General features: G+C 38.4%; 1 non-coding gene across 1 annotated transcript; it reads left to right on the forward strand.

Moving 5' to 3' along the window:
• The first annotated feature begins 675 nt into the window (after positions 1-675).
• On the forward strand, positions 676-781 carry LOC127696975 (U6 spliceosomal RNA). The gene has a single exon (XR_007980396.1). It is a non-coding gene; the product is annotated as a U6 spliceosomal RNA (small nuclear RNA).
• Positions 782-15,396: the final 14,615 nt, after the last annotated feature.

A 15,396-nucleotide genomic window follows, 5' to 3' on the forward strand; every position in this document is an offset into this window, starting at 1 on the left:
GTGGCTTCTCACAGCCTGAGGCCAACCCACTTGTAGTGTGCATTGGGCACAGTCTAACTACTCTGTCTGCCTCACCCAGTGGCCAGAGTGCTGACCTGATGTGGGCCACCATTTTAACCCACACTCTATGAATGTCTGCAATAGGTATAGTGGGATTTTCTTGAACTTGACAGTGGTATAAATAATGACATAGAAACTCCTGAAGTTTAAAGCTTAGACATGTTGACTGGACAGTGTCCAGCCAGTGTTCAGACTTAATCCAACTATCCTACCTATGATCCACCATATGGCTAGCTCTACATATCTCTACTCTGCCACAGTTTGCATATATTCCCTCGTGTCTAATCTCAAATGACCCATTTCTGTTTCTTTTTCCCCATGTAACTCTATCTGCACAGAATTTTCTTACTTCCTGCTCTACCTTTTGGCTGTCAGATCTTTATTACAACTTATCAGTAGGAAGACCATATTGGATATATTCTATATTAACATTAGCCAGGGGAGGATGACTATTTTCAAAATAGAAAAATCTGATAGTGAGACATAGAAATGATAAAACTAGAATATGAACAGTACTCAGCTCTCTGTCAATACAGAAATAACAACTGAAAATACAGAGAAAAGTCTTTATACAATGTGAAGAAAATGTCATCCCAACAAATACACTACCTATTTTGCTCAGTTTGGCAGCATATTTACTAAAATTAGAAAGATACAGAGAAGATTAGCATGGCCCCTGTGCAGGAATGACATGCCAGTTTGTGAAGCAATTCATATTTTTAAAAAATAAAAATTAAATAAAAATTTAAAAATATGCTATCTCTCATAATTGTGAAGACATTCTGCTTGATATCCAGCCAGATTGAGAAAATTATTAGTTAGGGTCTCTCAACACCCATTTACGTATGTGAATCACATTTCTCAAGTGTGTTCTTCTAATGTGTTCTAAAGTTGATGTGTAAAAGATTCCAAATGCTTGAAAGTATAATGATCGAACCTCATCCTGTAGTCAGTGTTTGGCATAAGCGCCCTCTGTGGCATGGATCTCAAGCTGGACCAGTCAGTAGTTAGCCACCCCCAAAGTTCTATGTCATCTTTACCCCAGCACATCATGCTGGAAGGACATATTGCAGTTTGAACGTTTTTTGTAAATTGTACAAGGAAAATTTTGAAAAGGAAGAAAAATGAAACAAATGAATGCAAAAATATTCATGTACTGATTAAAATAAATTGTGAAAGTGAAATTTATTCATAGAATCAATAGCATCAAAGACAGGTATAGTGAAGAATCCAGCATGGTCTTGTGGAGGAAAGAAAGAGACGGTTCCTGTGCCTGGGACAGGGCCAGTTGGTGTGTGGTCCTGGTGGCTGCTGATGGAGTAGGGCTTGTTTGTATAATTTGCATATTTTGCATTCCTCTTTTTTTAAATATTTTTATTTTATATATTCTTTGTTTACATTCCAAATGATTTCCCCTTTCCCGGATGCCCCATCCCCATATGTGCCATAAATCTTCTCCTCTCCATCCATTCTCCAATCCCCTCCCTCCTTTTTCTCCTCTGTCCTTATATTCCCCTCCAATGCTAGATCAATACTTTCCAGGATCAGGACCTTCTCCATACTTCTCCACGGGAGTCATTAGTTATGTGATTTGTGCCTTGCGTATTCAGGGCTTCTGGGCTAATTAATGTCCACTTATCAGAGATTGCATTCCATGTGTATTCTTTTGTGACTGGGTTACCTCACTTAGGACGATATTTTCCAGATCAAACCATTTGCCTAAAAATTTTGTGAATTCATTGTTTCTAATTGCTGAGTAGTATTCCATTGTGTAAATATACCACATTTCCTATATCCATTCCTCCTTTGAAGGGCATCTGGGTTCTTTCCAGTTTCTGGCTATTATAAATAAGGCTACTATGAACATAATGGAGCATGTGCCTTTATTGTATGCTAGGGAATCCTTTGGGTATATGCCCAAGAGAGGTATAGGAGGGTCCTCTGGAAGTGTCTTGTCCAGTTTTCTGAGGAAACGCCAGACTGATATCCAAAGTGGTTGTACCATCTTACAGCCCCACCAGCAGTGGAGGAGTGTTCCTCTTTCTCCACATCCTCACCAACACCTGCTGTCTCCTGAGTTTTGAACTTAGCCATTCTGACTGGTGTAAGGTGAAATATCAGGGTTGTTTTGATTTGCATTTCCCTAATGACTAAGGATGTTGAGCACTTCTTAAGGTGCCTCCTGGCCATCTGAATTTCTTCAGGTGAAAATTCTTTGTTTATATCTGTACCCCATTTTAATAGGGTCATTTGGTTCCCTGGGGTCTAATTCCTTGAGATCTTTGTATATATTGGATATTAGCCCTCTATCAGATCTAGGGTTGGTGAATATCCTTTCCCAATTTGATGGTTGCCGTTTTTTCCTTTTAACAGTGTCCTTTGCCATACAGAAACTTTGTAATTTTCGGAGGTTCCATTTATCAATTCTTGATCTTAGAGCATAAGCTATTGGCGATCTGTTCAGGAACTTTTCCCCCATGCCCATGTCCTCTAGGGTCTTCTCCAGTTTCTTTTCTATTAGTTTCAGAGTGTCTGGTTTTACATGGAGGTCCTTGATCCACTTCGAGTGACGTTTAGTACATGGAGATAAGAATGGATCAATTAGCATTCTTCTGTATGCTGACCTCCTATTGAACTAGCACCATGTGTTGAAAAGGCTATCTTTTTTCCATTGGATATTTTTGGCTCCTTTGTCGAAGATCAAGTGACCATAGGTGTGTGGGTTCATTTCTGGATCTTCAATTCTATTCCATTGGTCCACTTGCCTGTCACTGTGCCAATACAATGCAGTTTTTAACACTATTGCTCTGTAGTATTGCTTGAAGTCATGGATCCTGATTGCCCCAGAATTTCTTTTGTTGTTGAGAATAGTTTTAGCTATCCTGGGTTTTTTATTATTCCCAATGAATTTGAGAATTGCTTTTCCTAACTCTGTGAAGAACTGAGTTGGGATTTTGATGAGGATTGCATTGAATCTGTAGATTGCTTTTGGCAAGATGGCCATTTTAACTTTATTAATCTTGCCGATCCATGAGCATGGCAGATTTTTCCATTTTCTGAGGTCTTCTTCGATTTCCTTCTTCAGAGACCTGAACTTCTTGTCATATAGATCTTTCACTTGTTTGATTAGAGTCACACCAAGATACTTTATATTGTTTGTGGCTATTGTGAAGGGTGTCATCTCCCTAACTGCTTTCTCAGCCTGCTTATCCTTTGACTATAGGAAGGCAACTGATTTGCTTGAGTTGATTTTATAACCAGCCACATTGCTGAAGTTGTTTATCAGCTGTAGGAGTTCTCTGGTGGACATTTTTGTGTCACTTAAGTAGACTATCATGTCATCTGCAAATAGTGATAATTTGAGTTCTTCCTTTCCAATTTGTATCCCCTTGACCTCCTTATGTTGTCTAATTGCTCTAGTTAGAACTTCAAGTACTATATTGAAAAGATATGGAGAGAGGGGACAGCCTTGTCAAGTCCCTGATTTTAGTGGGATTGCTTCAGGTTACTTTCCATTTAGTTTGATGTTGACTACTGGTTTGCTGTATATTGCTTTAATGATGTTTAGGTATGGTCCTTATATTCCTGTTCTTTCCAAGACTTTTAGCATGAAAGGATGCTGAATTTTGTCAAATGCTTTTTCTCCATCTAATGAGATGATCATATTTTTTTTCTTTGAGTTTGTTTATGTAATGGATAGCATTGATGGATTTCCTTATATTGAAACATCCCTGCATCCCTGGGATGAAGCCTACTTGATTATGGTGGATGATTGTTTTGATGTGTTCTTGGATTCAGTTGGCAAGAATTTTATTAAGTATTTTTACATCAATATTCATCTGAGAAATTGGCCTGAAATTCTCTTTCTTTGTTGGATCTTTGTGTGGTTTTGGTATCAGCGTAATTGTGGCTTCATAGAACAAGTTGTGTAGAGTTCCTTCTGTTTTTATTTTGTGGAATAGTTTGAAGAGTATTGGTGTTAGGTCTTCTATGAAGGTCTGATAGAATTATGCACTGACGCCATCTGGTACCGTTCTGTTTTTGGTTGGGAGACTTTCTATGACCCTTTTTATTTCTTTAGGTGTTATGGGACTGTCCAGTTGATTTATTTGATCCTGATTTAGTTTTGGTGTCGGATATCTGTCTACGAAACTGTCCATTTCCTCCAGATTCTCCAGTGGTGTTGATTATAGGCTTTTGTAGTAGGATCTAATGATTTTTTGAATTTCCTCAGTGTCTGTTGCTATAGCTCCCCTTTCAATTCTAAGTTTGATAATCTGCATACTGTCTCTCTGCCCTTTGGTTAGTCTGGCTAAGGGTTTATCTATCTTGTTGATTTTCTCAAAGAACCAGCTCCTGGTTTTGTTGATTCTTTGTATGGTTCTCTTTGTTTCTACTTGATTGATTTCGGCCCTGAGTTTGATGATTTCCTGCCTTCTACACCTCCTGGGTGAAATAGCTTCTTTTTGTTCCAGGGCTTTCAGGTGTGTCATTAAGCTGTTAGTGTATGCTCTCTCCATTTTCTTTTTGGAGGCACTCAGGGCTATGAGTTTTCCTCTTAGCACTGCTTTCATTGTGTCCCATAGATTTGGGTATGTTGTGTCTTCATTTTCATTGTGTTCTAAAAAGTCTTTAATTTCTTTCTTTATTTCTTCCTTGACCAAGGTATCATTGAGTAGAATATTGTTCAGTTTCCATGTGTATGTGGGTTTTCTGTTGTTTTTGTTGCTATTGAAGACCACTTTTACTCCATAGTGATCTGATAGGAGGCATGGGATTAGTTCGATCTTCTTATATTTGTTGAGGTCTCTCTTGTGACCAATTATATGGTCAATTTTGGAGAAGGTAACATGAGGTGGTAAGAAAAAGGTATATTTTTTTGCTTTAGGATATAATGTTATATATATATATATAACATTATATATATATATATATATATTTATATATATATATAATGTTATATATATATAATGTTACATATATATATATATATATTAAATCTAATTGGACCAAAGCTTCAATTAGTGGAGGTCCTTGATCCATTTGGAGTTGACCTTAATACAAGGAGATAAGGATGGATCAATTCGTATTCCGCATTCTTCTGCATGCTGACCTCTAGTTGAACCAGCACTATTTGTTGAAAAGGCTATCTTTTTTCCATTGGATGTTTTCAACTCCTTTGTCGAGGATCAAGTGGCCATAGGTGTGTGGGTTCATTTCTGGATCTTCAATCCTGTTCCATTGATCAGCCTGCCTGTCACTGTACCAATACCATGCAGGTTTTTAACACTATTGCTCTGTAGTATTGTTTAGGTCAGGGATACTGATTCCCCCAGAATTTCTTTTGTTGTTGAGAATAGTTTTAGCTATTCTGGGTTTTTTGTTATTCCAGATGAATTTGAGAATTGCTCTTTCTAACTCTATGAAGAACTGAGTTAGGAATTTGATGGGTATTGCATTGAATCTGTATATTGCTTTTGGCAAAATGGCCATTTTAACTATATTAATCCTGATGATCCATGAGAATGGGAGATTTTTCATTTATTGAGATCTCCTTTCATTTTTCTTTTTCAGTCTTGAAGTTCATGTCATACAGATCTTTCACATGTTTTGTAAGAGTTACCCCAAGGTACTTTATACTGTTTGTGGCTATTGTGAAGGGTATCATTTAGCTAATTTCTTTCTCATCCTGCTTATCCTTTGAGTACAGGAAGGCTACTGATTTGCTTGAGTTGATTTTACAACCTGCCACTTTGCTGAAGTTGTTTATCAGCTGTAGGAGTTCTCTAGTGGAGTTTTTGGGTCACTTAGGTAGACTATCTTATCATCTGCAAATAATGATAGTTTGACTTCTTCCTTTACAGTTTGTATCCCTTTGACCTACTTATGTTGTCTAATTGCCCGAGCTAGTTCCTCAAGTACAATATTGAAAAGATAAGGAGAAATATCTTAGTTTCTCCATCTATGGTGATTGAGAGTTTTGCTGGGTATAGTAGTTTTGGCTGGCATTTGTGTTCCCTTAGAGTCTGCGTGAGATCTGCCCTGGGGCTTCTAGCTTTCATAGTCTCAGGTGAGATGTCTGGTGTGATTCTGATAGGTCTTCCTTTATATGTTACTTGGCCGTTTTCTCTTACTGCCTTTAATATTCTTTCTTTGTTTAGTACATTTGGGATTTTGATTATTATGTGACGGGAAGTATTTCTGTTCTGGTCCAGTCTGTTTGGAGTTCTGTAGGCTTCTTGTATATTCATGGGCATCTCTCTCTTTAGGTTAGGGAAGTTTTCTTCCATAATTTTATTGAAGATATTTGCTGGCCCTTTAAGTTGTAAATCTTGACTCTCATCTATGCCTATAATCCTTAGGTTTGGTCTTCTCATTGTGTCCTGGATTTCCTGGATGTTTTGGGTTACAAGCTTTTTGCATTTTGCATTTTCTTTAACTGTTGTGTCCATGGTTTCTATGGTATCTTCGGCATTTGAGATTCTTTCTTCTATCTCTTGTATTCTTTTGTTGATATTTGCATCTATGTCCCCTGATTTCTTCCCAAGGTTTTCTATCTCCAAAGTTGTCTCCCTTTGAGTTTTCTTAGTTGTTTCTACTTCTGATTTTTGAACCTAGATGGTTTTGCTTAGCTCCTTCACTTGCTTGTTTGTGCTTTCCTGTAATTCTTTAAGAGATTTTTGTGTTTCTTCTTTCATGACCTCAGCCTGTTGACCAAAGTTCTCCTGTATTTCTTTAAGTGATTTTTGCGTTTCCTCCTTATTGGCTTTTGTATTCTCCTGAATTTCTTTCAATGATTTTTGTGTTTCCCTTGTAAGGGCTTCTAACTTTTGATACATTTTTCTCCTGAATTTCTTTAAGTATGTCCTTCATGTGTTCCTGTACTAGCATCATCACCATTGATTTTAAATCCAAATCTTGTTTTACTGGTGTGATGGGGTATCCAGGACATGCTCTTAAAGGAGAATTGGGTTCAGATACTGCCATATTCCCTTGATTTCTGTTAGTGATGTTCCTGCATTTGCCTTTTACCATCTAGTTCTCACTGGTGTTAGTTGGTCTTGTCAATGCTGGACTCACCAGTGCAAGCTGCCTCTTCCCAGGTGGCCTTTGGTGCACAGCTGACCTCCTGCACTGCCTGGAGACAGGGTGCTGTGGCCCAATCTGTTCAGATCCTGAAGCAGACACCTAAAAGCTCCCGCTGGGGCTTGCTGGACTCACCAGAGCACACTGACTCCTCCCAGCTGGCCTCCCGGATGCCCCTCTTGCCTCTTGCAGGACCTAGAGATGTGGCCTTGCAGCCCAGGCTGTTCTGGATCCCAAAGCGGAGATCTGAAGGCTCCTGCCAGAGGCCTCAGGACTGGAACCTAAGCTCCGTGCTGGAGCAAGCTGTGTGCTCCCAGTCTGCTTCCAGGTGCACACCAGGCCTCTTGCACTTCCTGGAGACCGAGTGCTGTGGCCCAGGACTTTCAGATCCTGAAGCAGACCCCTGAAGGCTCCCACAGGGGCCTGCTGGACTCACCAGAGGTTACTGACTCCTCCCAGCTGGCCTCCCCGGTGCCCCTCAGTCCTCTCGCATGACCTAGAGATGTGGCATTGCAGCCCAGGCTCTTCTGGATTAGGAAGTTTAGGTCAGAGGGCTCCTGCCAGAGGCCTTAGGACTAGAACCTAAGCTCCGTGCTGCCGGAGCAACGCATTCCTCTTTCAATCAGTGTCTTACCTTTTAATTTTAATTTCTCTATGATAATCAGAAACAGCATGAGTAAAGGTGTGGCTAATATCTCAGCAAAATGCTAAACTCTGGGACTTTCAAGAAAGGCCTTTAAGCTGTGGGGAAAAAAATCTCTAAAAATATAAGTACAAAAATACATTATTTCTCAAAAAAGTAAAATACAATATGAATTTTAGGAGGGAATTCATGAGCCAACATTTCAGAGGATACTAAGGAAGAAATAAAGAAAAATTGGTAGTTGTGATCAATCCCAGGAGTTCCCATCCAGCTGTGATTTACTTCTATGTTTATGTTTACAAAGGCAGACAAATTCCTGATTTCAGGGTCAGCCTGGGACAGAGCAGGCCTAGGTGTGATAGTAATGGTAATTTCAGGATGGGTTCCCTCTTAGCTAGTCTGTGATTAACAGAGGCAGGCAGACCTCTGAATTCTTGTGTAGTGTTAAGAGAATATGTGTGCTTGCTGTCTCCTAAGAATTACTGGCCTGGGTTCACAGATACTGATTCATAGAATAATCAAAAGGGAACTTGATGTAAATGATTGGATTGATTTGTAAAATGAAAGACTAGGCATAAGCATCTGCAGAAGATGCAATATCCAGAGAATTTCTTAGAATAGCAAAGGAGAACTAAATGGAGAACTGTCCTGAGCAGAGAACAGAGAGGGAAAATAGATGAGAGAAAAGAGAAAGCAAAACAGAGAGAAAGCAGGCTAGGAAGATGTCTCCAGCAGGACATAGGCTGCCAGCTTGGACCTATGATTTGACTTCAAGTTGTTTGTTTTCTCCACTCACACACACACACCTTCCTCAGAATCCCTTTCCAAGATGAGGCTGGTCTTTGACACTATAGCACAAAGAATATATACAGAATGCAAGTTTGAGACTATTTTCTTTCTAAAATTTTTGACTTAGAAAAGTTTAGAAATTAAATGTTGATGCCAAACACATATGTTCATTTTGTACTAAAAATAGACAAAGTCCCAGTTGGGATTTTATCATTTCTTCTTTGTTTTTAACAGTGCAAGAGAAAGGAATTTGTGTGATAGACTACAGTGGACTGTGAGATGAGTAAACAAATAAGCAAAATATCCCCATTGTGAAAAGTGGCCTAATTGATTCTCTGAATGGTATAGCACAGCATAAATTTGTCAGTTGCCTTCCAAACTTCTGGGCTATATCAGAACCAGTGTGTTTTCTACCAGCTTCAAGATAACAGAATGGTTTATTTTTGTCCCAGTTTTTTTAATTCGATATATTTTTTATTTACATTTCAAATGATTTCCCCCTTTCTAGCCCCCCACTCCCTGAAAGTCCCATAAGCCCCCTTCTCTCCCCCTGTCCTCCCACCCACCCCTTCCCACTTCCCCATTCTGGTTTTGCCCTATACTGCTTCACTGAGTCTTTCCAGAACAAGGGGCCACTCCTCCTTTCTTCTTGTACCTCATTTGATATATGGATTATGTTTGGGGTATTCCAGTTTTCTAGGTTAATATCCATTTATTAGTGAGTGCATACCATGATTCACCTTTTGAGTCTGGGTTACCTCACTTAGTATGATGTTTTCTAGCTCCATCCATTTGCCTAAGAATTTCATGAATTCATTGTTTCTAATGGCTGAATAGTAAGTACTCCATTGTGTAGATATACTATATTTTTTGCATCCACTCTTCTGTTGAGGGATACCTGGGTTCTTTCCAGCATCTGGCAATTATAAATAGGGCTGCTATGAACATAGTAGAGCATGTATCCTTATTACATGGTGGGGAATCCTCTGGGTATATGCCCAGGAGTGGTATAGCATGATCTTCTGGAAGTGAGGTGCCGAGTTTTCGGAGGAACCTCCAGACTGATTTCCAGAGTGGTTGTACCAATTTGCAACCCCACCAGCAGTGGAGGAGTGTTCCTTTTTCTCCACACCCTCTCCAACACCTGCTGTCTCCTGAATTTTTAATCTTAGCCATTCTGACTGGTGTAAGGTGAAATCTCAGGGTTGTTTTGATTTGCATTTCCCTAATGACTAAGTTAAGCATTTTTTAAGATGCTTCTCGGCCATCCGAAGTTCTTCAGGTGAGAATTCTTTAACTCTGTACCTCATTTTTAATAGGGTTGTTTGGTTTTCTGGAGTCTAAGTTCTTGAGTTCTTTATATATATTGGATATTAGCCCTTTATCTGATGTAGGATTGGTGAAGATCTTTTCCCAATTTGTTGGTTGCCGATTTGTCCTTTTGATGGTGTCCTTTGCCTTACAGAAACTTTGTAATTTTATGTGGTCCCATTTGTCAATTCTTGCTCTTAGAGCATACACTATTGGTGTTCTGTTCAGAAATTTTCTCCCTGTACCGATGTCCTCAAGGGTCTTCCCCAGTTTCTTTTCTATTAGCTTCAGAGTGTCTGGCTTTATGTGGAGGTCCTTGATCCATTTGGATTTGAGCTTAGTACAAGGAGACAAGGATGGATCAATTCACATTCTTCTGCATGCTGCCCTCCAGTTGAACCAGCACCATTTGTTAAAAAGGCTATCTTTTTTCCATTGGATGTTTTCAGCCCCTTTGTCGAGGATCAAGTGGCCATAGGTGTGTGGGTTCATTTCTGGATCTTGAATCCTGTTCCATTGATCCTCCTGTCCCAGTTTTTCAGAATGTTGTTGGTCTTTACAAAAGCCTGTCTACTACACTTACCAAAAAAAAAATCCCCATACCAATTTATACATATTTCAAAGATTTTATTATCATAAATAGCAAGTGGGGTGTGTACAATTAGTAGGAATCTCCCTGGAGACATTTGTTGTAACAGTAATTGGCATCTCAACAGCATTACCTTGGTTATTATGTAAATCATATGATTAACTAAAATTGTCATAATTTATATCCTGATATGTCTTCTTCCTAGATACATTAAAATCATCTTTGTGAATATGAACTTACTCTACACTTTATTATGGTATAGTTGAATTTACATGGCATCATAGGGTTTTATGTGAATAGCCCTAATGTTAAATTAATTGTAATATTTTGCCCTATGATTTGTAATTTAATGGAATAAAAATCTTTGAACTCTTTGAGTTCTCTAAATACACTATTGTGCAGATTTGGTTTTAATCTTACTTATATTGCATTACTGAATGTCCTGTTTAGTTCACACTATAAGTAATAAGTCTAACATTTAACTTTGATGAAGTATTTGAAGCATATCAGTGGGAGACATGCCTTCTCAATGGGATCCAACAAAATAAAATTAGAACAAAGTTCCACAATTAAAAATGACAAATGATGTAATAATTTAGAAATGTAAACTCTGTTTAAAAGTTGGTTCCCTTGCACTTAGTTGGACCCTTGTAAAGATTTGCACCCACAGTTTTGAACCCACTTAGCCATTTTTTATGTACATGACTTTATTGAGTGCCTTAAATATTACTGTGTCTAGAGTCTTATTTGTAATAGAGAAAATCTGATGGATATGAAACAATTCATATTTAAAGACATTGTCTTAACCTGTGAAACCTAAAATGAATAGTAGAGTAGTCATTACTGCCAGAGAATTATTTTTTTCTAGCCCAAAATATAAAAGACTACAAGATACACACAAACCTGAAAAGTTTATGGAATTCATAATATTATTCTTTTAGAAGTGATTGTCATAGTTAATTTGGGTTTTCTTTGAGATGGTTCCATGTTATTGATCTAAGAGTCTCACTTCTTATCTGATTAAGCAGAAAAATTTAGGGAAACACTTTCTGCTTTAGCCCATCCAACTAACAGTTTGTCCCTGAAACAAACAATTTGTTTATCCAACCATCCACTTATCCATCCATCCATCCACCAGTGTAAGAACAGAGAACTTTATGTTTGAGTGAGTATGAGAGGTTGAGGAATTAAACTAAAATAACAAAATCCCAATGGCTCTCTTAACAATTTCTAGCTATAAACGTAGCACTTAGTGATGTGCTTCTGATAATATTCAAGGAAACACCTTTAATTCATTTTAAGTTGCCGGGGAAAAGATATCAGCACACAGCAAAGTCTCTGAAGGGTGATAAAATAGGCAAAGCCTACAGAAAAAGAAACAGATGCCTTACCTCCATTTTTTTCTGAATACAATTTCTGGCTAAGAAGGCAGGGACTTCTGGAACCACAGACCTAGGAAGTTCAGAGTGTTCTCAGACTCAGAATATTGTGTAAGTAGCTACAGCATTTTGGAGAGAAGAGATTTTCCGTCCTGTTAAGCTGCCTAAAACAATTAGGAAGCTATGTGGATATAGCTTTATAAGTTGTTATTCATCCTAGAGTAGGCATTTTAGTGATGCAGCTTCCTTTATGCCCCACAGAATTTTACAAGTACCCCAACAAACTACCTTGTTCACTAAAGTAGACTTGGTTAGAATCATTCCTTTGATTTTTTGTGGTGCCACATTTGTAACAAGGACAGATTTGCTCACATATCCCAAGCAAAAATCACACAACATAATTGATGCCCAAATAGGGAATTTCAGGGGCAAATGTGAGTTTGGAAGGATGTATTTCATGCAATCTGTTTAGAAGATGAATATGTGCAGCTGAGGATGTTTTTTTCTTAGGGTAGAATATCCTTTAAGGAAATCTAACAGTGTCTGCCTTACTTTATGGTGTATAAGATGGTACATCATTCTATTGGTGGATATGTGCTTATTTTGATGGGTAATGAGAAAAGCAGACCTTAAGGCACAGAAATACATAACCTGAGGCATTCCATGAAACCTGTCTCTGTTATACTGAGTTATGAGCTGAGACAGAATCTTGCATATCACTAGATTAATTCTGTTTGTACTACAAGTATAGAAGCACGGACATTATTTGGAAAATTGTACCTGTAACAGTCAGTGTTTGATGGCTATTTAACCAATTCAGACAGGATTATAGTCACAAGATAACTAAGGAAGAGATTAATTCATCAGGCATCTCTTCCTAAAGTCTCCTATGAATATAGTCCTATTTTGCCTGGTGAACTTTAGTGGCCTTATTGAGTTCATGTGTCCAGCAAAGATTTATATTGTAGGAGAGCCTCTAGCAAATTTTAGTAACAATGACAGGCCTATAAATAGAGTTCTTAAAGAACTAAAGTAATGTAAAGGAGATAAGACAAGATGGGAAAGCATTCAAAGGAACCTGTCTATGTCACTTGCAGGCAAATGTGTTAAGATTTATATCAAGTTGTAATTATGTGAAAAGTTAACAGAAAGCTAAGTGTTCTGCTAATGATATTCTAAAAGTCTTTAAAATTTCAACAACACTTCACTGAAGACAAAATGATAAAACAGATCAAGAAAAAAAAAAAAAAGATTAAGCTTCTCTTAGAGGAGTGTAGTCATCCCTGAAGAGTACACTCTATACATTTGACTTTACAAGAAAATGATCTGGAAGCACAGAGTATTTTTCCAGCTGGGGCCCTGCCATTGGCCAGAAGTGACTGTTGATACACAAGGGCCATTGTACTGGCATAAATCCTGTCAGAACTAGGAAGAAATTTCCAGAAGCATGAATGATAGAAAACAGCATGTCCCAGCTCCCTCTTGGGACTGAGTTGAGCAGAGGTTGCAAGCCAGGGCCACAATCACACTGACTCCATCAGGTAGCAAGCTATTCAGACATTCTGGAATGGAATGTCTTTTCCAGGATGAGAAATCCAAATGACTCCTGAACATGACCACGGATTTTGGAGGGCTAGATCTAGTTGTGTACTATGCATAACATTGCACCCAACACAGCTCTTTAAGGCAAATACTTTCACTATAAATCCAATATATCCAAATGTTTTACATAAAATACATCTGATGATTTGTGCTGAACTCTTTAAAACTGTGAGTAGCAAATAATTGTAAAAGGGTACAGTTACAAACTGAGTTCTACTGACTGTGAATGTTTGCTGATATTTTCAGGTGAGTTACGAGGCAAGAAGAAAGCAATGCTAAGATGGCATTTGCTAGTATTGTTTTCCTTTTTCTTCTCCTTTTATTTTCTGGAAAACTTGATGCTTTATTTCTACTTTTAGATGAGTTTTTATTTGTTTTTTATTTTTACAATAGAGTAGGATTATATCACTTCAACTTTGCTGTTTTTTGATGAAACAATTGATAGATCTTTCAAACTCCATTAAACTTACAAATAGCAGCCCCCCATTTGGTATCTCTTAGCTATTCAAGACTAATTGCTGCTAGCGATAATCCCATACCAGTGAGCCTTCAGAATTCTTAGTCACCTTTGGAAAAATCATCCTTCATATAAATGGTTACTTGGGTGCCTTTCCAAATAAAATTTTAAAGAAACCTGGAGGAGTGGCAAAAGTAAGAGTCAAGGAGTTTAAACAAAGATATCCCTCATGGACATGACAGGGTACACCCAGAGGATATATGGTTCTTTATGGAACATCCCAGTATAAGAACTTGGTTACTCCCATATGTGTTGTTGACATGAGAAACCTCTGATACTCCGCGAACCATAAAGCCTATTGCTACTGTTATTGATTGCAGGCCAAAACTTTGTAAAAATTTCCTTTGCCAATGATGCTTCATTCTTTGACGAAACCAATTTGGGTCGAACTATGACCTCCTTCCCTGTTTTCTGACTCTGTACTGCCATAACTCATTATGTATACTACCATTTTAACACATGTTCCTGCTCATGTATGGAATATGTACACTACACCACCATGCCAGGCAAGATCAATTCACTAATATATTAGTGACTGTTATAGGTGCCTCCCTATTGCTTCCCAATTGATTTGTGATCAATTACAAAAGAATACTAATATACTGTACTATAAGCTACAGCACAACTCTTTGACTTATATGGTCATAAATCTCTGAAAGTAGACCAATTCTTTGCTCTGATTTTATAAACATACACATAAATGTTTTTATATATTTATGTATTTATATATTTAAGTAAATATTTATTTATGTATTATTAACATATATTATATGTATATATATTTATAATTTTCCTGGAGTCACATCTGTAGTCATGAATTGTGGGCCTGTGTATCAGAGGCTTCCCACAGAGATCTCTGGTCAAGCCAGTTTCGAGAGTTCTGAGAGAGGGGAGAAGGCACAAGCAGGGAGGGGAAGTCGTTCCAACTGCTTTTCACTGCTGCAGCTGGCTCTACTTCTGTCTCTGCCATGCCACTGTCTTAGTTACTCTCCATCACCCTATGCTGAGCTGGATTAGGCTGGGCCTTCAAGAGGCAGTCTAGCCATGGAAGAGTGCAGTGGAGCAGCAGGTGGTGTTCTTAGGAGAGTAGACCTCTTCCTAAGTGTTTCAGCTCTTATGACAGAAGCTCTCAGAAGACAGAGTAGTTAGTTCTCACACACCTTTAGTAACAACTCTATAGGATTCTGGATATGATTTATATACAATTTCTGAGTAGTTCAGGGTTTGACAGCAGGCACATATTGGCTTGGACTGAGAGATTGGAGGAAACTTATTTACATGTGTGAGGGTTTGGTGCTGCTCCTAATAGCCACACCCCTCTCTTCTGGGGAGGGTTACGGGGGCGGGGTCTGTAGAGGGCTATAGCTGTGACAGGAGCCAGGGGCCCAAGAGGCATGGCCAAACACCTGCAGTCCCATGC

The sequence above is a fragment of the Apodemus sylvaticus genome, chromosome 11 (genome assembly GCF_947179515.1).
Source record: "Apodemus sylvaticus chromosome 11, mApoSyl1.1, whole genome shotgun sequence".
Classification (NCBI taxonomy): domain Eukaryota; kingdom Metazoa; phylum Chordata; class Mammalia; order Rodentia; family Muridae; genus Apodemus; species Apodemus sylvaticus.